The sequence below is a fragment of the Hemiscyllium ocellatum genome, assembly GCF_020745735.1.
Source record: "Hemiscyllium ocellatum isolate sHemOce1 chromosome 27 unlocalized genomic scaffold, sHemOce1.pat.X.cur. SUPER_27_unloc_7, whole genome shotgun sequence".
Lineage (NCBI taxonomy): Eukaryota > Metazoa > Chordata > Chondrichthyes > Orectolobiformes > Hemiscylliidae > Hemiscyllium > Hemiscyllium ocellatum.
In genome coordinates this window covers 501,413-524,104 of record NW_026867516.1, presented here as the reverse complement: position 1 = coordinate 524,104, position 22,692 = coordinate 501,413, and the positions used below count along the sequence as shown (strand labels likewise).

The following is a 22,692-nucleotide window of genomic DNA, read 5'->3' as shown; positions in this document are numbered from 1 at the left end:
CATAAAGAGTGACGTCTTCGCCAGTTTAGGGGGCGTGGTTGGAGGAGTCCTCCAAGAATTCGGACACAATAGGGGGCGGGGCGATAGTTGTGCCCGCCCCCGCCCCTAAAAGTTGGGTTTCTTTTGGGTTCGAAGGTAGTTTTTTTTATTCAATTTTCAGCCTGTTCAGAAGTGAGCAGAATGGATTCTTTCTTGATTACAATGTTTTATTAAAATGCCTATTAAATTTTAAAATTTATTAAAAGTGATAAGTGCTAACTTAGCCTGGAGTGCGTCTTTTTAAGAGCAAAAAGAAATTGTTGTTATCTGGGTCTGCAGATTTTGGATGAGCAAAAATGGCCTTTAGTATAGCGATATATTCTTCCTGTCGGAAATGAGAGATTAGGGAGAGTTTCCATGTTACTGAGGATTGTCTGCAGCAAGTGTCCTTGGTCACGAATCCTATCAGATCGACTGGATCTGTTGGAGCAAAAGTTCGAGGCAATGAGGAATTCACAAGAGCTAGGGGGTGTAATAGATACTTATAGGAAGGGAGAAAAGCTGCAGATACAGTCAGATAGATGGAGTAACACCAGGAAAGGTAGGAGAGGTAAACAGTTAGTGCAGGAATCTTCTGTGGCTATACCCGTTTCAAACAAGTATACTGGTTTGGAAAATGTATGGGGTGATGGACTCCCAGCGGAACGTGGCATGAACAGCCAAGTTTCTGGTATTGAGACAGGCTCTAATGTAATGAGGGGCATGCTGGGGTCCAAGTGTTCGATTGTGACAGGGGACCCTCTAGTCAGATGCACAGACAGACATTTCTGCAGCCAGCAGCGAATAATCGAATGGTGTGTTGCCTCCCTCGTGCCAGGATCAAGGATGTCTCGGAGAGGGTGCAGAATATTCCAAAAGGGGAGAGGGACAAGCAGGTCGTCATTGTACACACTGGAACCAATGACATCGGAAGGGAAAAAGATGAGATTCTGAAGGGTCAAAGAAAATTAGGCAGGAATTGAAATAAGAAGGTCCTCGAGGGTCGTAATACCTGGGTTACTCTCGGTGCTATAAGCTAGTGAGGGTAGGAATAGGAGAATAGAGAAGATGAATATATGATTGAGGACCTTGTTCAGGGGAGAAGGGCTCACATTTTTGGATTGTTGGATTCTCTTCTGGGGTAGAAGTGATGTGTACAAGAAGGACAGATTGCACCTGAATTGGAAGGGGACTAATATACTGACAGGGAGATTTGTGAGAGCTGCTCATGAGGTTTTAAACTAGTTAGGTGGGAATAGTGAGGAAAGAGATCAATCTGAGACTGGTACAATTGGGAAAAGGAGTGAGTCAAGCAGTCAGGGTAGGTAGGGACAAAGCAGAGAACAAGTTAGGATTGGTAAATTGAACTGAATTTACTTCAATGCAAGAGGCCTAACATGAAATGCAGATGAAGTCAGGGCATGGGATATGACAGCAATCACAGAAACGTGGCTCAGTGATGGACAGGACTGGCAGCTTAATGTTCCACAATACAAATGCTATAGGAAGGGTAGAAAAGGGGGCAAGCGAGGTGGGGAGTGGTGTTTTTGATAAGGGTTGGTATTACAGCTGTATTTAAGCAGAATATTCTTGGGAATACATCCAGGAAAGTTATTTGGGTGGAACTGAAATGAGAGGGATAATCACCTTATTGGGATGGTATTATATACCCCCCTAAGAGTCAGCGGGAAATTGAGAAACAGATTTGTAAGGAGATTTCAGTTATCAGTAAGAATAATACGGTGGTTATGGTGGGGGACTTTACATCTTTGTCCCCTCACATTAAACTAATGTCCTCTAGTTCTTGACTCCCCCGCCCCAGGAAAATACTTTGTCTAATTTACCCTGTCCATGATTTTATAAACTTCTACACAGTTACCCCTTAGCCTCTGATGCTCCAGAGAAAATAGCTCCATCCTCTTCAGCCTCTCCCTATAGCTCAAACCTTGTTCATCTTTTCTGAACCCTTTCAAGTTTCACAACATCCTTCCAAAAGGAAGGAGACCAGAATTGCATGCAATATTCCACAAGTGACTTAACCGAGGTGTGATACAGCTGAAACATGACCTCCCAACTCCTATACTCAACACTCTGACCAATAAAGGAAAGCATACCTTCTTCACTATCCTATCTACCTGCAACTCCACTTTTAAGGAGCTATGAACCTGCACTCCAAGATCTCTTTGTTCAGTAACACTCCCCTGAACCTTACCATTAAATGTATAAGTCCTGCTCTGATTTGCTTTTCCAAAAATGCAGCCCCTCACATTTATCTAAATTGAACTCCATCTGCCACTCCTCAGCCATTGGCCCATCTGATCAAGATCCCGTTGTAAATTTGAGGTAACCTTGCTCGCTGTCCACTATACCTCCAATTTTGGTGTCATCTGCAAACTCACTAACTATACCTCCTATGTTCACATCAAAATAATTTACGTAAATTATGAAAAGTAGTGAATCCAGCACCGATCCTTGTGGCACTCCACTGGTCACAGTCCTCAAGTCTGAAAACCTACCCTCCACCACCACCCTCTGCCTTTTACCTTTGAGCAAGTTCTCCTTGTGTTCCATGAGATCTAACCTCGAACACCTTACTGAAGTCCACATAGATCACATCCACCACTCTATCCTCATCAATCCTCTTTGTTACTTCTTCAAAAAACTCAATCAAGTTCATGAGACATGATTTCCCATGCACAAAGCCATGTTGACTATCCCTAATCAGTCCTTGCCTTTCCAAATGTGTAAATACTGTCCCTCAGGATTCCTTCCAACAACTTGTCCACCACCGACATCAGTCTTATTGGTCTATAGTTCCCTGGCTTGTCCTTACTGCCCTTCTTAAACAGTGGCACCATGTTAGCCAACCTAAGTCTTCTGGCACCTCACCTGTGACTATCAATGATACAAATATCTCAGCAACTTCCCTCGCTTCCCACAGAGTTCTCGGGTACACATGATCAGGTCCTGGGGATTTATGCATTTCAAGACATCCAGCACCACATCCTTTCTAATATGAACATTTTTCAAGATGTCACCATCTATTTGACTACATTCTATATCTTCCATGTCCTTCTCCACAGTAAACACTGATGCAAAATACTCATTTATTATCTCCCCCATCTCCTGCGGATCCACAGAAAGGCCACCTTGCTGATCTTGGAGGGGGCCTATTCTCTCCCTAGTTACCCTTTTGCCCTTAATGTATTTGTAAAACCCTTTGGATTCTCCTTCACCATATGCGCCAAAGCTGTGTCTTTTTGCCCTCCAGGAGTACAGGAGTTGGGAGATTGTGTTTCTGCTCCTATGTCTGATGGTCTCTTGCTGTCCTGGACACAGAGTGAGAATTGGGAGCAGTAGTAGGCTATTTGGTCTTTCAAGCCTGCACCAGCATTGAACAGATGATAAATGGATATGGATCTCCCTACATAGCGGTGCAGAGGCTGGGACTACTTTCACTTGAGCACAGGTAACCTTACAGAGGTTTATAAAATCATGAGGGGTGTAGATGAGGTGAACATTTAAAAGATATTTGGATAAGTACATGAATAGGAAAGGTTCAGAAGGGATACGGGTCAAACACAGGCAGCTGGGACTAGTTTAGTTTGTGAATATAGTCAGCATGGACTAGTTGGGCTGAAGGGGTCTGTTTCTGTGCTCGGCGAAAGTGAGGACTGCAGATGTGGGAGATCAGAGCCATGATTAGAGTGGTGCTGGAAAAGCACAACAAGTCAGGCAGCATCCGAGGAGCAGGAAAATCAACATTTCGGGCAGGAGGGGCTGCCTCATTGAATGACCCCCTAACGTGGGTGGCAAGGTGGCACAGTGGTTTGCACTGCTGCCTCACAGCGCCAGAGAGCTGGGTTCAATTCCTGCCTCAGGTGACTCTCTATGTGGAGTTTGCACGTTCTCCCCGTGTCTGCGTGGGTTTCTTCGCACAATCCAAAAATGTGCTGGTTAGGTGAATTGGCCATGCCTGAAGAAGGGCTCGTGGCTGAAACATCAACTCTCTTGCTCCTCGGATGCTGCCTGACCTGCTGTACTTTTCCAGCACCACTCTTTTCGACTGAACTGCACTGGGAAACATTGGGCGAGATAGAAGGATATTGTATGGAGGAAAAAAGTTGAGAGAAAGAGAGAGAGAAGGAAAGAGAGAGACTCAAGGTCCAACTTTCGCATTCAGACAATAAGGCGACTCTGATTGGCAGGAGGACCCATCCCCTTCCGGTCCTCCAGGTCGTCCTATTGGTTCGTCAAAAGAAGGTCGCGCGCCCTTTCTGCGGTCAGCGAGAAGCATGTGCAGTGCTTGCTGACACCGAAGATCATGCGCAGTATTCCCTGTGGAGATGCTAGTGTTACTGACAGATTTTAAGTGTCCAAATGCTAATAGGAGTTCAAAAGTCATTTTTTTTTATTCCCCCATTGGCTCAACATTGTATTCTTTTCGCATTTTAATGGCTACTCAACTTTTGTATGTCTTTTCCCCAGGGTAGGGAGAGTTCAGAACTAGAGGGCATAGATTTAGGGTGAGACCAGAAAGATTTATGAGACACCTAAGGGACAACCTTTTAACACAGAGGGTTTACTTCTGTTGATGTAAATATTGTTGTAAATCTTAGCTGGGTAATTTAACCTGAAGTTTATCTATTCAAAATGCTATTTATTTTTATTTTGAAACTTATTTTACAATTCCAAACCTATTTTAATATTCTAAAAGGAAGCCCAGCCAGTTCTGAAGAGGAGTAACACTGGACTCAAACTCTCTCTCTCCCCACAGAACAGTTCTTCCTAGCCCTATCAGAGATTAAAGACAGTAAGTACCAAAAACCCCCACACTCGTGGCCCCTCAACTATTCCAGAATCTTCCACAGGCCTGTCGGACGCCATTACACATGTGGCCTCCACAGCGCCCGCGGCACCAAAGGCCGCCGCCGACCGTGATGTCACTTCCGCCCCCACCGACCTCGGAGCCCCCGCGATCGCCGCCCCTACAACTGCCCCGGTGACCACCACACACACAACCGCTTCCACGATCGCCGACGGACCCGCAACCCACGCGGCCACCGGGAATGACCACCACTCCTCCGTCGCCGCAACCATTTCCGCCCCTCCGGTTGCCGTCGACGCAGCCACTTCCGCCCCCACTGACATCACTAACCTGCAGGAGCACAAATCCTCAGGTTTCCCCGCCCCCACGCCGTCTTTCGTCACTACGCATAACCCCGCCCCCACGCCATCTCCCGTCGCTTCACGTAACCCCGCCCCCACGCTTATTTCCGTCACGACGCATGACCCCGCCCCCACGTCGAGCAACGTCACCACGTCCAACTCCGCCCCTACTTCGATCTCTGTCCCCGCCCCTAACCCCGCCCCCAGCTCCAGCTCCAGCTCCAGTCCCACACCAGGTCCTAGCTCCCAGCCTTGCCGGATTTTCACCATCCCTCCAGATCTCCCCCTCTCTGAGGATGAAAGATCAGTCCTCAGCAGGGGCCTCACCTTCGTTCCCCTACGCCCTCGGATTAATGAGTTCAACACGCGGCGAGATATTGAACAATTCTTCCGCCGCCTTCGCCTCCGTGCCTACTTTCACAACCAAGACTCCCGCCCACCCTCTGACGACCCCTTCTCCCGCCTCCAACACACCCCATCCACCAGGACACCCCGTGCAGGCCTCCTACCCGCCCTCGACCTCTTTATAGCCAACTGCCGCCGTGACATCAACCGACTCAACCTGTCCACCCCTCTCACCCACTCCAACCTCTCACCCTCAGAACGTGCAGCCCTCCACTCCCTCCGCTCCAATCCCAACCTCACCATCAAACCCGCAGACAAGGGAGGCGCGGTGGTAGTTTGGCGCACTGACCTGTATACCGCTGAAGCCAAACGCCAGCTCGCGGACACCTCCTCTTATCGCCCCCTTGACCATGACCCCACCTCCCACCACCAAACCATCATCTCCCAGACCATCCAGGACCTCATCACCTCAGGGGATCTCCCATCCACCGCCTCCAACCTCATAGTCCCACAACCCCGCACCGCCCGTTTCTACCTCCTGCCCAAAATCCACAAACCTGCCTGCCCCGGCCGACCCATTGTCTCAGCCTGCTCCTGCCCCACCGAACTCATCTCCCAATACCTCGACACGGTCCTGTCCCCTTTAGTCCCAGAACTCCCCACCTACGTTCGGGACACCACCCACGCCCTCCACCTCCTCCAGGATTTTCGCTTCCCCGGTCCCCAACGCCTTATTTTCACTATGGACATCCAGTCCCTGTACACCTCCATCCCCCATCACGAAGGACTCAAAGCCCTCCGCTTCTTCCTTTCCCGCCGCACCAACCAGTACCCTTCCACTGACACCCTCCTTCGACTGACTGAACTGGTCCTCACCCTGAATAACTTCTCTTTTCAATCCTCCCACTTCCTCCAAACTAAAGGAGTTGCCATGGGCACCCGCATGGGCCCCAGCTATGCCTGCCTCTTCGTAGGATATGTGGAACAGTCCATCTTCCGCAACTACACTGGCACCACCCCCCACCTTTTCCTCCGCTACATCGATGACTGTATCGGCGCTGCCTCGTGCTCCCACGAGGAGGTTGAACAGTTCATCAACTTTACTAACACCTTCCATCCCGACCTGAAATTCACCTGGACTGTCTCAGCCTCCTCCCTCCCCTTCCTAGACCTTTCCATTTCTATCTCGGGCGACCGACTCAACACAGACGTCTATTATAAACCGACTGACTCCCACAGCTACCTGGACTACACCTCCTCCCACCCTGCCCCCTGTAAAAACGCCATCCCATATTCCCAATTCCTTCGTCTCCGCCGCATCTGCTCCCAGGAGGACCAATTCCAACACCGCACAGCCCAGATGGCCTCCTTCTTCAAGGACCGCAGATTCCCCCCAGACGTGATCGACGATGCCCTCCACCGCATCTCCTCCACTTCCCGCTCCTCCGCCCTTGAGCCCCGCTCCTCCAACCGCCACCAAGACAGAACCCCACTGGTTCTCACCTACCACCCCCACCAACCTGCGCATACAACGTATTATCCGCCGCCATTTCCGCCACCTCCAAACGGACCCCACCACCAAGGATATATTTCCCTCCCCTCCCCTATCAGCGTTCCGCAAGGACCACTCCCTTCGTGACTCCCTTGTCAGATCCACACCCCCCACCAACCCAACCTCCACCCCCGGCACCTTCCCCTGCAACCGCAGGAAATGTAAAACTTGCGCCCACACCTCCACACTCACTTCCCTCCAAGGCCCCAAGGGATCCTTCCATATCCGCCACAAGTTCACCTGTACCTCCACACACATCATCTATTGCATCCGCTGCACCCGATGTGGCCTCCTCTATATTGGTGAGACAGGCCGCTTACTTGCGGAACGCTTCAGAGAACACCTCTGGGCCGCCCGAACCAACCAACCCAATCACCCCGTGGCTCAACACTTTAACTCCCCCTCCCACTCCACCGAGGACATGCAGGTCCTTGGACTCCTCCACCGGCAGAACACAACTACACGACGGCTGGAGGAGGAGCGCCTCATCTTCCGCCTGGGAACCCTCCAACGACAAGGTATGAATTCAGATTTCTCCAGCTTCCTCATTTCCCCTCCCCCCACCTTGTCTCAGTCGGTTCCCTCAACTCAGCACCGCCCTCCTAACCTGCAATCCTCTTCCTGACCTCTCCGCCCCCACCCCACTCCGGCCTATCACCCTCACCTTGACCTCCTTCCACCTATCCCACCTCCATCGCCCCTCCCCCTAGTCCCTCCTCCCTACCTTTTATCTCAGCCTGCTTGGCTCTCTCTCTTATTCCTGATGAAGGGCTTATGCTCGAAACGTCGAATTCTCTATTCCTGAGATGCTGCCTAACCTGCTGTGCTTTGACCAGCAACACATTTGCAACTAATAGTTAGATGGCAGGGAGAGAGAATTCCTCAAGTAGGGCACCATAAGAATCCTGAGAGTGTCCTATTTCTGGTTTACTTCTTCATGAACAAACATTAAACACGAGCACCTATTTATTTTGAATTTGGTTTCATTTTTCTTGTTTGATTCCCTGCTATGACTACACTCTGTGTCTGGATGGTTGACAGGCTGGGAGATTGTGGGTTGGGTCTCAATGTTTTACTCTTCTGGAAGGTGTAAAAGGGGGGTCAAAACTTCAGCAGAGTTGAGAACAGACCAACATCATACTCCGGGGGAACAGGGAGGTCAACAGAGGACAAAGAAATCAGGACCTGAAACCTGAGCTGACACCAGACTATCCTGTGATCAGTGTTTGGATTTGCAATGCCAACCCTCTACCTTTACCTCGCTTCCCATTTGACTACCCCCTCGCTATTGAGGATCCAATCCTTGTCATCCTGAAGCCGTGTCTCTGTAAGGAGTCTCAGATCATAATTATTCACTTCAATGTGTGCAGACAATTTATTCACTTTTGTTACAATGCAGCACACATTCAGACACCATTTTTAGTTTCAATTTTGGTGATCTTTAAAGTCCAGTTTTGATTGCTGGTACATTTACTCTCCTTGTCCCTTTTCTATCACTCTCTGATGTTCATTTTCCACATCACCTCACTGCTCACCAGGCCTGATTTGGATTGGCCGTGCTAAATTGACCAGAGCGTCCAGGGATGTACAGGTTAGGTGGGTTAGCCATGGGAAATGCAGGGTTATAGTTTCATAGTAATAGAAGCAGGAGTAGGCCATTTGGCCCATCCAGCCTGCTCCGCCATTCATTAAGGTCATGGTTGATCGATCCATTGTCTAAGCTCCTCCTCCCTGCATTGTCCCAACCACCCTTCATTCCCCTACCATTGCAAATACCCATTCAACTGTGTCTTGAATATATTTAATGAAGCTGCCTCTACTGCTTCCTTGACCAGAGAATTCCATAGATTCACTACTCTCCGGGATAAGCAAATTGTCCTCATCTCTGTCCGAAATCCACTCCCTCTGACCTTGAGGCCTAGTTTCACCCACCAGCAGAAATGACTCGATAGGGTAGGGCTTCATCTCCACAGTGCAATCAATTCCCACTTTCCAACAAAATCCCAGATGTCCTCACTCACTCAGTTGCTGGCTCACAAATGAAAGATTTCATTTTAACTTCTTCTGATCCCATTAAAGGCAAAATATCCTTGAAAGCTGCTCTGCAAGTCCAGTCTTCACAACCACATTTCTGCTTTCACCAAAGATGATTAGAGTCATATGGCACAGAAACAGATCAGTCATCCCAACTCGTCTATGCCGACCAAATATCCTAAATTAATCGCGTCCCATTTGCCAGCATTTGGCCCACATCCCTCTTAACCCTTCCTAGTCACGGACCCAGCCAGGTGCCTTTTAAATGTTGTCATTGCACCAGCCTCCACCACTTCCTCTGGCAGCTTGTTCCATACATTCACCACCCTCTGTGTGAAGAAGTTGCCCCTCACTTCCCTTTCCCCATTTACCTTAAACCTGTGCCCATCTTAGTTCTGGACTCCCATAAGCTGGGGAAAAGACCTTGGGTGTTCACCCCATAAACCTGTTAGGTCACCATTCAGCCTCCGATGTGCCAAGAATATATCCTGGTCTATTCAGATTCTTCCTGTAGCTCAAACCCTCCTACTCTGGCAACAGACTCACAAATCTTTACCAATCCCTTTCAAAGTTGCACAACACATTTCCTGTAGCAGGGAGACCAGAACTGAATGCAGTATTCCAAAGATGGTCCAAATAATGACCTGTACAGCCGCAACATGAGCACCCAACTCATCTACTCAATGCTTTGACTAATAAAAGAAAGCATCCCAAATGCCTTCTTCACTATCCTGTCTACCTGTGACTCCACTCTCAAGGAACTATGAACCTGCACTCCAAGGTCTCTGTGTTCTGCCACACTCCCCTTAACGGTGTCAGTTCTGCCTGGATTGTTTGACCAAAATGCAAACCTGACATTTCTCCAAATTCAACTCCATCTGTCACTCCTTGGCCCATCAGCCCATCCAGTCAATTCTAATTTATAGTGAACTCACTTTCCTCTCTTATTCCCCAGAAGCTGAAAATCTCCATCCCACACACACTCCGTCCATTCTCACTTTGCTGACCCTAATCCCTGCTGTACCTCATCCTGAAGGGTCTGGTTCATGCTGATTAACAGGCCCACACTCAGGAGGGGGGAGGGTCTAATTGAAACATACAGAATCTTGAACAGCCTGGACAGAGTGGAAGTTGGGAAGATATTTCCATTGGTTGGAGGGACTAGAACCAGTGGGCACAGCCTTAGAGTAAAGGGAAGATCTTTCAGAATGGACGTAAGGAGAAACTTCTGCAGCCAGAGAGTGGTGAATCTATGGAATTCACTGCCACAGAAGGCTGTGGAGGCCAGGTCACTGAGGATATTTAAGACTGAGATAGAGATGTTCTTGAGTATCAAGGCAATGGAGGGTTACGGGGACAAAGTGGGAGAATGTGATTGAGAAACTTATCAGTCATGATTGAATGATGGAGCAGACCTGATGGGCTGAATGGCCTAAATTTCTGCTCCGATGTCTTATGTTCTCTTGCTGTTCTGGACAGTGAGAGAGAATTGGAAGCAGGAGTAGGCCATCTGGTCTTACAAATCTGCACCAACATTCAAAGGATTAGTTGTGATTCTGCCAACATCTATATGAATAGGTTGGGACTTGTTCAATGGACCACAGGAGGTTGAAAGGTGACCGTACAGAGGTTTATAAAATCATGAGGGGGATAGATGAGGTGACCGCCAGGTATTGTTTCCCTAGGGTGGGTGGTTCAAGATTAGGCAGCAGATTTGAAGGCGAGAGGAGAAAGATTTCAAAAAGGCAGGAGGGGCACCTTTTTTTCAACAGAGAGTAGTTAGTGTGTGGAGTAAATGTCCAAAGGAAGTGGTGGATGCAGGTACAGTAACAATATTTAAAAGACATTTGGATAAGTACATGAATAGGAAAGGTTCAAAGGGAATTGGGCCAATCTAGGTGGGACTAGTTTAGTTTGTGAATAAGGTCAGCATTGGCTAGATGGGCTGAATGGTCTGTTTCTGTGCTGTATGACCCTATAACTGTTCTGTACTGGTCTTAAAATCATTTTAGATTAGATTAAGATTAATTACAGTGTGGAAACAGGCCGTTCGGCCCAACATGTCCACACCGACCCGCCAAAGCGCAACCCACCCATTCCCCTACATTTACCCCTTATCTAACACTACGGGCAATTTAGCATGGCCAATTCACCTGACCTGCACATTTTTGGACTGTGGGAGGAAACCGGAGCACCCGGAGGAAACCCACGCTGACACGGGGAGAATGTGCAAACTCCACACAGTCAGTCACCTGAGTCAGGAACTGAACCCGGGTCTCTGGCGCTGTGAGGCAGCAGTGCTAACCACTGTGCCACCATGCCGCCCACTTTTCTTGCTTTCCCCCCATAAACATCCACTTCTTTGTTGTTCTAAAATCAGATGAATTCAGCCTTGAATATATTCAATGACCCCCAAACTGCAGAGAGACATTCTCACTTCTGAGCTCAAGTCCTTTTGCTAATATAACACTTGCCGTGCTGATTGCTTGCTGCACCTGTCTGACAACTGGCAGTGACTGGTGTAGGAGGACGCTGAGGCCCCTTGGTATGTCCACACATCATTCCTAATAAAGGGCTCGTGCCCGAAATGTCAACTCTGCTGCTCCTTGGATACTACCTGACCTACTGTGCTTTTCCAGTACCACACTTTGACTCTGGTCTCCACCATCTGCAGTTCTCACTTTCTCCACATCCCACTCCATCACCAATTAAACAATATACCGCCTTTCTGCTTTTATTTCCACAGAAAGGCTCTAACTTCACATTGTGGTACTGCATTTGCCATGTGTTTGTCAATGGTGGTCTTCTCTACATCGGGGAGACTGAGCATAAACTCGGGGAACGGTTCACCGAGCATCGCAGCTGGGTCCACAGAGTCCAACCGGACCTCCCAGTCACCATCCATTTTAATTCCCCTTCCCACTCCATTCCTGACATGACCATCTTTGGCCTCCTCCGTTGCCACACCAGACCAAACCACAACTTGGAGGAACAACACCTCATCTCCCGCCTGTGCAACCTACAGCTCGAAGGACTCAACATTGAGTTCTCCAATTTCAAATAACTTCACTTCCCATCCCCAACTACCTTCAAAGCCCCGACCCCTCATTTCCAATCCTCCCTGCCACCAACCAGTTTCCTTCATCCCCTTGACCAACCAGGTCATACCCTCGGCCTGTCTTCACCTATCCTCACTTCACCACACTGCCCCTTACACCCCCTTTATCTGCATCTCCCCCTACACCCATTCCCAGTCCTGAAGAAGGGTTACAGCCGAAACGTCGACTTCTCCATCTCCTGATGCTGCCTGGCTTGCTGTGTTCTTCCAGCCTCCTGCCTGTCTATTTTGCCAATTGAGTCACAGACTCAGACCAATGTTTCCAGACTCTGTCTCCTCCCGGTTTCACTCCCTTTGCTTTCAGTTGCTGCAAGTCAACAATTGAACACCACAGTGGAAAAAGAAATGGAAAAGGGGGCAAGAAAAGAGAGTGCCGTGCTCACAGATCTTGGACAGAGGAAGGAATTTACAGTCAGGGTGAAGCTCAATCTTCATTCAGAGACAGGAGCAGAAATAGCAGCTTCAGAAGCTCATGGTCCAACCTCCGCATTGAGACAATAGGAGGGCTCTGATTGGCAGGAGGACCAGGCTCCTTCCGGTCCTTCAGGGTTTCCCAAAGGTTCGTCTCCCTGTCCATCAGAGCGACGAGGGGCGGGGCCCCAAATCGATTTCACACATGCGCACCATCAACACTGCTCACGGCCAATAGAACGGTTTAATGATCGCATGGGATTGTGGGTGCTACATCAGCCATTAAAGAGATGAACTCAAGTGTCCCATATGCCCTCTTAACCGTCCTTTTTCGTATGTTGGTGACGTATACGTCAGGAACTAATCTTTAATCGATATTAGATTGATACACTGAGTGAAACACTGTAGGCATTCAACTCTAAACACTATTTCCAATTTGGTGTCAGTGCAGCACTCTTTATTTGTCCTCACATCAGGACAGAATCAAAGCCCTATATCTGTTCCACCTGAACCTCGATTTTTGTTTAGTTTGTGGGTTCCAAATCTCTGTTTCAATCATTTATTAAAAGTTACTCATGGTACATGTACATCGCTGGCTGGCCAGCATTTAGTTCCCTTGAGAAGGTGGTGGTGACCCGCCTTCTTCAACTGCTGTGATCCATAATGGAACGGTGAACCACAATGTCCTTGGGTGGGAATTCCAAGATATAGACCCAGGGACACTGAAGGAACAGCAATATGTTTCCCAAGTCAAGATGGTGAGTGGATTGGAGGGGTACTTGCAAGAGGTTGTGTTCCCAAGTATTTGTGGGCGGCACGGTGGTTAGCACTGCTGCCTCACAGCGTCAGAGACCCGCGTTCAATTCCCGCCTCAGGCGACCCACTCTGTGGAGTCTCCCCGTGTCTGCGTGGGTTTCCTTCGGGTGCTCCGGTTTCCTCTCACAGTCCAAAGATATGCTGGTCATGCTAAATTGCCCGTAGTGTTAGGTAAGGGGTAAACGTAGGAGTACGGGTGGGTTGCGCTTCGGTGTGGACTTGTTGGGCCAAAGGGCCTGTTTCCACCCTGTAAGTAATCTAATCTATCTGTTATCTGTTCTTTGGTGAATTTCCATGGTACATCTTGTACACCGTACATATTCCTGCTTCTTAACAGTGGGCAGAGGGAGTGGATGTATGTGGAGATGGTGCCAATCAAGCAGGAAACTTTGTTCTGGATGGTATCAAGCTTTTTGAATGTTGTTGAAGCTGCACCCATCCAAGCTGGTGGGAGAGTAGTCCATTACACTGCTGACTTGTGTTTTGTAGAAGATGGACAGGGTTTGGGGAGTCAGAAGGTGAGTGACTCGCCACAGTATTCCTGACCTGTTGCCTGTTCTTGTTGCCATTGTGTCTGTGATTAGTCTAGTTGAGTTTCTGGTCAATGGCAAACCCCAAGGATGTTGATAGTGGGGTGTTTAGTGACAGTAACACTGTTGAATATCACGGGGCAGTGGTCAGATTATCTCTTTTGGGGATGAGTCATTGTTTGGCATTGGGGTGGCATTCATGTTACTTGCCATTCATCAGCCCATTGGATATTGTTAAGATCTTGTTGCATTTCAAACTGAACTGCTTCAGTTTGTGAGGAGTTGTGAACTGTGCTGCACATTGTGCAATTATTGGCGAATATCTCCATCTCTGACCTTATGATGGAGGAAGGTCATTGATGAAGATGGTTGAGCCTAAGACACTACCCTATGAATTCCTGCAGAGTTGTCCTGGAACTGAGATGACTGACCTCCAACAACCAAAGCCATCTCTCTATATGCCAGATATACCTTAACACTTAAGATACACAATAATATCCCCCATTCTCTCTCCTATCCCCCATTCTCTCTCCCCTCCCCCATTCTCTCTCCCCTTCCCCATTCTCTCCCATTCCCCCATTCTCTCTCCCCTTCCCCCTTTCTCTCTCCCCTTCCCCCATTCTCCCTCCTCTTTCCCCCATTCTCTTTCCCTTTCCCCCATTCACTCTCCCCTCCCTATTCTCTCTCCCCCTCCCATCTCTCCCCCCTCTCCCCATTCTCTCTCCCCTCTCCCCATTCTCTCTCCCCTCCCCATTCTCTCTCCCCGTTCCCCATTCTCTCCACCCTCTCCCCCCATTCTCTCTCCCCTCCCCCATTCTCTCCCCCTCTCCCCATTCTCTCTCCCCTCTCCCCATTCTCTCTCCCCTCCCCATTCTCACTCCCCTTTCCCCCATTCTCTGCACCCTCTCCCCCATTCTCTCTCCCCGCCCCCATTCTCTTTCCCTTTCCCCCATTCTCTCTCCCCTCTCCCCATTCTCTCTCAACATGGATAGGGTGAATACCCAAGTTACTTTCACCAAAGTAGAAAAGTCCAAAACTAGAAAGCACATGTTTGAGGTGAGGGGGAATTTTAAAAGGCATTTGGATGGGTACATGAAAAGGAAGGTTTTGAGAGACATGAGCCACATGCAGGCAAATTGGAAGTAGATTAATTTAGGATATCTGTTTGGCCGAACAACTTGGATCAAACAGTCTGTTACTGTGCTGTATGACTCTAATCTTCTTCGGTGAAAGCAGAGGTGTGATTGTGAAGGCTAGAGTTTCAGAGCAGCTTTCAAAGATGTTTTGCCCTTAATGGGAGCAGAAGACGTTACAATGAAATCCTGCATTTGGCGCGCATTTCTGCTTGATTGCAAAAGTGTCCGGTACTTGCAAGATTGTAATAAATTGTTCTTGTTTCCAAGGCTTTGTCTCAGGCTGATTGATTTGGGAGTGAGTTCTGTTTCTCACATTTTTACCTATGTCGTTGGTACCTATGTGGACCATGACTTGGAGCTGGAAACCCTCTCCCTTCAGGACCCCAAAGATACGATCCAAGACATCACGCACCCTGACACCTGGGAGGCAACACACCAACCGCGAGTCGTGTTCGTTCCCAACAAACCCTCTACCTGACCCTCTAACTATCAAGTCCCCAATGACTAACATTCTCCTCCTTTCCCTCCTTCCCTTCTGGTGCAACAGGGACAGGCTCTGTGCCAGAGCCCTGGGCCCCAGTGCATACCCCTGGTAGGTCGTTTTCCCCCCTCAACAGTACACACTGATTTATACAGCAGGAAGGAAATAAAAATAAGTCGTCCCTCCTCTCCCAGGAACCTCTGCTCTCCGACTACAAATTTAAAACCTCAAATCAGTGACTCCCCGCTCCTGGGTTGCTGCTGCTGCTGCTGCCGCTGAAAAACAGAAAATGTCACCTTTTTTTGTGGTTAGCACTGCTGCCTCACAGCGCCAGAGATCCGGGTTCAATTCCCCTCCCACGTCCGTGTATGTTTCCACCCACAGTCCAAAGACCTGCAGGTTAGGGAGAATTGGCCACGCTAAGTTACCCCGTAGTGTTAGGTGACAGGGAATGGGGCTGGGTGTTTTGCTCTTCGGCGGGTCGGTGTGGACGTGTTGGGCCGAAGGGCCTGTTTCCACACTGTAGGGAATCTGATCTAAAGTTCTGGAATTGATATATTGATGAACTGAAACCCGCAACCATTCTAAAAGACTCAGCAGCGGTCCAGGTTTGTTCACAATATTGCAATTTGCAATTAATTCTGTGTCTTATGATCTTGCAGCACAGCTCCCGGCAGAAGGAGCAGCGCTGCAGGAGCTAGTGCTTCCAAATACACCTGGGGAGGCGGGGTTTACCAGGAGGGGCGGGGTTTAGCCTGGGTCGGTTTTTAGCGGGAGGGCGGGGCGTGTCTCGTGAGAGGGTCGCGCGCTAGTTGGCGGGGCGAGGCTCAGCGGGCAGTGCGGTGCGTGTAGCCTGAAGGTGCGTGACTTTGTGGGCGGTTGCGCGAGGGGGAAGGGGGCGTGGTTTTGACTCGCGGGGGGATCGCGGCGAAGTGGCGGGGTTTGGTGCTCGGAGGGAGAAAAAGGTTTGTTTCCATGAGGCGGGACTTTGTCCCGAAGGGGGGGGGCTTACGTGCAGCGTTTGGAAGGGGCGGGGCTTACGTGCCGCGTTAGGAAGGGGCGGGGTTTATGTGTCGCGGCGGAGGGGGCGTGGCCATCCCCGAAACCGGAAGTGTGCCCGCGGCCTGTTTCCTCAGCAAGTAAGGTAAAGCTTTATCAATATTTCCTTTTACAGAGTTGGTATTCAATAACCAGTAATGGCTACTCAATATCATCATAACGTCCCAAAATGTAATTCATTTCAATCCATTGCAGATAAGCACTAAGGGTTAATTTTCAATGGGATTCAACAGCCTCAGCACTAAAATGGTCTCACAAGGGAACGGCTGTGAATGTTATTACTTGGTGTCCTGTTCACACAGATTCACCGATGCTGAGGCAAACCTTCTTAATTACCTTACAGCATCCTGTTATCACTTGTGAGCCCAGGTGTCCCTATCTTTAAGTTCTCTCCTCTTTCTGAGCCTTCCTGCCTGTTTATTTTCTGGTGCAGTAAATGTATTCAACAATTGAGCATTACATTTTAGTCTGAATGTTTAATGACAAGTTTTAAGGCTATAGACTTTATCACCCAGATACCCACACCCTCATTCCTCCCTTTGATTGCATCGTGATCACTTAAAGAGAAGGCTAGTCCAAACAAATGCCCTTCAAGGTGGTCCAGCCATCAACATCCTGTAGAGCGGCACCACCATCTTCGCAGCTAATCTGGTCATATTTATCATCGCCATCAACACATGTGGGTGAGCCATCGGATTGCAAAAGGAACATCTTCTGGGGCAAATCTATATCACTAAGGGACCTCATAATCTTAGCAATTAAACACCTAGCAAGAGCAATACCGACAAACAGAAGAAAAGTATTCTACCATACATAGCTAAATTGATCAGCCAATTGGACCATGAGCCCAACTGCAGTTTCCCCAACCGGTCCCTTCAGTAATTCTGTCAAGGAATACCTGGATCTCCTTCTTGTATCTTGTTGTGGTTCTGTTCGCCGAGCTGGGAATTTGTGTTGCAAACGTTTCGTCCCCCTTCTAGGTGACATCCTCAGTGCTTGGGAGCCTCCACATCGCTTCTGTGATGTTTCCTCCGGCATTTATAGTGGTTTGTCTCTGCTGCTTCCGGTTGTCAGTTCCAGCTGTCTGCTGCAGTGGCCGGTATATTGGGTCCAGGTCAATGTGTTTGTTGATAGAATCTGTGGATGAGTGGCATAAATGATATCTGGGCAGGTTGAGACAAAGGGTCTGTTTTCGTGCTGTGTGACTCTAATTGTCTTCAGTGAAAGCAGAAGTGTGGTTGTGAAGGCTGGACTTTCAGAGCATGTTTTGCCCTGACTGGTAGCAGAAGAGTTTGACTGAAGTGTGTTGGTGTTAATGCCTTGTTGTTTCATTTTGCTCCCACCTTCCTGGGGTCGTTAACCATTTTGTGTCTGGTCCTTCCTCAAGAAGCTACATTGCAGGTTTACCCTGAATTGACACACTTTTTTTTGCTTCTCAGAATCAGACCTGCTCACTCTCAGCAGGATCCCAGTGTTGTGGAAGATACTAACTTTCAGGTGGAGGTATCCAAAATTCAGAGAGTTGTCAGTTTTGATCTTTTTGCTTTTTCTGCCCCTGTAAGATCCTGAATCAGCACCTTCAGGGGAATTAGTTAGAGCGGAGTGAGAACAGAGGGAGAGAGAGAGGGATGGTGCTTTCAATTTTGTGGAACAACAAAAGAATATTCCACAGAAAATAGAGTTGCTTGTTCTGAATTTCTACCCTGCACTGATAGTGATGACTTTTGTAATCTCTTTTTGCAGAGTATTTGAAAATCTGAAGACTGAAGTTTCAAAATCAATGGATGAAGGGCTTATGCCCGAAACATTGACTCTCCTGCTCCTCGGATGCTGCCTGACCTGCTGTGCTTTGCCAGTGCCACATTTTTCGACTGACTCTCCAGTGTCTGCAGTCCTCACTTTGATGTCAATATCTGACAGTCACTCAATCCATCGGGACAGTAACGATTTTTGATTGTGATTTCTGTGAGAGGGATCAACGCTTTTTGGTATCTGTTTGAGGACATTTTCAGCATCAGTGGGACTGGACGAGAGACCCCACTTTTGCAGCGCACTGTGTGTGGAGCCTGAAACAGTTATACGGCCTGGAAAGGTGATTTCACGGCAGGGAGGGGCTCTACACATGTTTGTATGCAGCTGAAGCTGTAGCCATGGAGAAACCTGAGGATTCCCGCCCTGTGGAGGAACCGTGGAAACGTGGTGACTGTGGGAAAGGCTTCCGTGTCCCGTCTGCCCTGGAGATTCATCGGCGCAGTCACACCGGGGAGAGGCCATTCTCCTGTCCTGTCTGCGGGAAGGCCTTCAAACATTCCTCCCACCTGTTGGCCCACCAGCAGAACCACACGGGGGAAAGGCCCTTCAGCTGCCCAGAGTGCGGGAAGGCCTTCAGCACATCCTCCCATCTGCTGACCCACCAGCGGGTCCACATGGGGGAAGAGGCCCTTCAGCTGCCCCGAGTGCGGGAAGGCCTTTACCCAGGCTTCCACCCTGCTGACCCACCAGCGGGTCCACACGGGGGAGAGGCCCTTCAGCTGCCCCGAGTGCGGGAAGGCCTTTACCCAGGCTTCCTCCCTGCTGAGGCACCAGCGTGTCCACACGGGGGAAAGGCCCTTCAGCTGCCCTGAGTGTGGGAAGGGCTTCAGACATTCCTCCACCCTACTGACCCACCAACGGGTCCACACGGGGAGAGGCCGTTTACTTGCTCTCAGTGCGGGAAGGGTTTCACCTGCTCCTCCCATCTGCTGACCCACCAGCAGGTCCACATGGGGGAGACGCCCTTCACCTGCTCTCAGTGCGGGAAGGGCTTCAGGTATTCCTCCCACCTGCTGAGGCACCAGCGAGTCCACACAGGGGAGAGACCATTCAGCTGCCCCGAGTGTGGGAAGGCCTTCAGCAATTTCTCCACCCTGTTGGCCCACCAGCGGGTCCAAATGGGGGAGAGACCATTCACCTGCTCTCAGTGCGGGAAAGGCTTCACCTGCTCCTCCGCCCTGCGGAGCCACCAGCATGTCCACACGGGGGAGAGACCCTTCAGCTGCCCAGAGTGTGGGAAGGCCTTCAGCAATTCCTCCCACCTGCTGACCCACCGACGGGTCCACACAGGGGAAAGGCCCTTAAGCTGCCCTGAGTGTGGGAGGGCTTTTAGCGATTCCTCCTCCCTGCGGAGGCACCAGCGGGTCCACATGGGGGAGAGGCCGTTCACCTGCTCTCAGTGTGGGAAGGCCTTCAGTGATTCCTCCCACCTGCTGACCCACCAGCGGGTCCACACCGGGGAGAGGCCCTTCAGCTGCCCTGAGTGTGGGAAGGCCTTCAGGAATTCCTCCACCCTGTTGACCCACCAGCAGATCCACACGGGGGAGAGGCCATTCACCTGCTCTCAGTGCGGGAAGGGCTTCACCTGCTCCTCCGCCCTGCTGAGGCACCAGCGGGTCCACACGGGGAGAGGCCCTTCAGCTGCCCTGATTGTGGGAAGGCCTTTACACAGGCCTCCACCCTGCTGAGGCACCAGCGTATCCACATGGGGGAGAGGCAGTTCAGCTGCTCTCAATGCAGGAAGAGCTTCAACTGCTCCTCCCACCTGCTGACCCACCAGCAGGTCCACAAGGGGGAGAGGCCCTTCACCTGCTCTCAGTGCGGGAAGGACTTTAGGTATTCCTCCCATCTGCTGACCCACCGGCGGGTCCACACGGAGAGAGGCCCTTCAGCTGCCCCGAGTGCGGGAAGGCCTTCAGGTATTCCTCCCATCTGCTGACCCATCAGCGGATCCACACGGGAGAGAGGCCCTTCAGCTGCCCCAAGTGCGGAAAGGGCTTCAGCACATCCTCCACCCTGCTGAGGCATCAATGGATCCACACCGGGGAGAGGCCGTTCACCTGCTCTCAGTGCGGGAAGGGCTTCACCTACTCCTCCCAGCTGCGGAAGCACCAGCGAGTTCACGTGCCATCGCAGGGGGATTGAAGGAGTGAAGGCTGAGTGCCATTATCGATTGGACTACCAACCCATTTCCGGGGACTCCCGGGTTTGAATCCCGCCATGACAGATGGCAGAATTGGTATTCAGTCAGAAATGTGGAGTTCGAAATTTAACAATGAGACCGTTTCAGGGAGGGGGTGGTGCAGGGGAGAAAGCCCCATCTGATTCCGTCTCTCCCTTGTTAGGGAAGGGAACCGCCATTGTGGGAAAGGATTCACTCAGTCGTTCCAGGGGAGAAACTTACTTGGAGACAGAGTATGCGTTGAAATTGCTGAGTGAGGCAATACTTCCTCCGGGTTACGGCGGTACCAAGGATCCAGTTACAAAGGGACAACTTGGTGCTGGCCAATATTAAAGACAGTGGGGGGACGGGGGAAACAGGGGAGGTGTGGTGTGTGCACTTTCACCTTGAGCTCAAAAAGCAACTTCTTTTTCTCTGCCTTTTTGCTGGGGGGATCCAAAGCTGTAACAAAGTTGGGTTGCAATAAAGGATACCTGAACTTACCACCGGCTCAGACTCTCATTGGAAGCTTTGAGCTCCAAGAGGTTTTTGTTTTAAAGCTGCTTATTTCTTTCAGCCTCCTGCAGTAAGTTTAGAACATAGAACAATCCAGCGCAGAACAGGCCTTTCGGCCCTCGATGTTACGCCGACCTGTGAACTATTCTCAGCTCGTTCCCCTACACTATCCCAAAATCATCCATGCGCTTATCTAAGGATTGTTTAAATCTCCCTAATGTGGCTGAGTTGACTACCTTAGCAGGTAGGGCATTCCACTCCCTTACCACCTCCGTGTAAAGAACTTGCCTCTGACATCTGTCTGAAAGCTATCACCCCTCAATTTGTAGTTATGCCCTCTCTTGAACAAGGGCACAACATTTGCAATCCTCCAGTTCTCAGTATACTAAACCCGTCGATAATGATGACTCAAATATCAAAGCCAAAGGCTCTGCTATCTCCTCCCTCACTTCCCAGAGAATCCTCGGATAAATCCCATCCAGCCCAGGGGACTTGTCTACTTTCACTCCTTCTCAAATTGATAACACCTGTGCGTAACTAACCTCAATCCTTTCGAGTCTAATGTCTCATATCTCATTCTTTTCCTGAGTGAAACACCAATGAGAAATGTTCATTTAGCACCTCTCCGATCTCTACAGTGTCCACACTCAACTTCCCACTTCTGTCTTTGACTGGCCCTATTCCTACCCTAATCATCTGGGCAGCACGGTGGCACAGTGGTTAGCACTGCTGCCTCACAGCACCAGAGACCCGGTTCAATTCCCGACTCAGGCGACTGACTGTGGAGTTTGCACGTTCTCCCCTGTCTGCGTGGGTTTCCTCCGGTGCTCCGGTTTCCTCCCACAGTCCAAAGATGTGCGGGTCAGGTGAATTGGCCATGCTAAATTGCTCGTAGTGTTAGCTAAGGGGTAAATGTAGGGGTATGGGTGGGTTGCGCTTCGGCGGGTCGGTGTGGACTTGTTGGGCCGAAGGGCCTGTTTCCACACTGTAAGTATCTAATCTAATCTAATCCTTTTATTCCTCACAGACCTATAGAAAGCTTAGGGTTCTCCTTTATTCTATTTGATAAAGACTGCTCGTGTCCTCTCTTTGCTCTTCTTAACTCTCTCTTTCAATCCTTCCTCGGTGATCTGTAATTCTCTTATCGCCTCATCTGTACCATCTTGCCTCATCAACACATAAGCCTCATGGAACAGCATCATAAGACACAGAACTTGTATCAAAAGATCAGTGTCATGCAACTGATCGAATATATTGAACAAACTGAGATAGTCTTCATCTCTTAGAATGGGTGCGGACTTTGGTTCATTAATGTAACAGTGTTTTTGAGATGACTTAAGCTTTTATAAAAAACAGACATCTCCGCTCAGACAATGCAATGAAGGTGTGAGATTTGAGTCTGTCAGTATTCCAACCTTGAATCAGACTTGTTCAGTTTTCCAAAGTCGGAATTTGTAAAATATTATATGCATTGACTGCCTGCAGTTTGTGTGCTTTTTGAACAAAATTGAATGTATCTGCAAAATATAATTTT

General features: G+C 49.5%; 1 pseudogene; it reads left to right on the top strand.

The window, feature by feature from the left end:
* The first annotated feature begins 16,692 nt into the window (after positions 1-16,692).
* The window catches only part of LOC132808536 (zinc finger protein 208-like), a 45,938-nt pseudogene continuing 39,938 nt past the window's right edge, over positions 16,693-22,692 (top strand).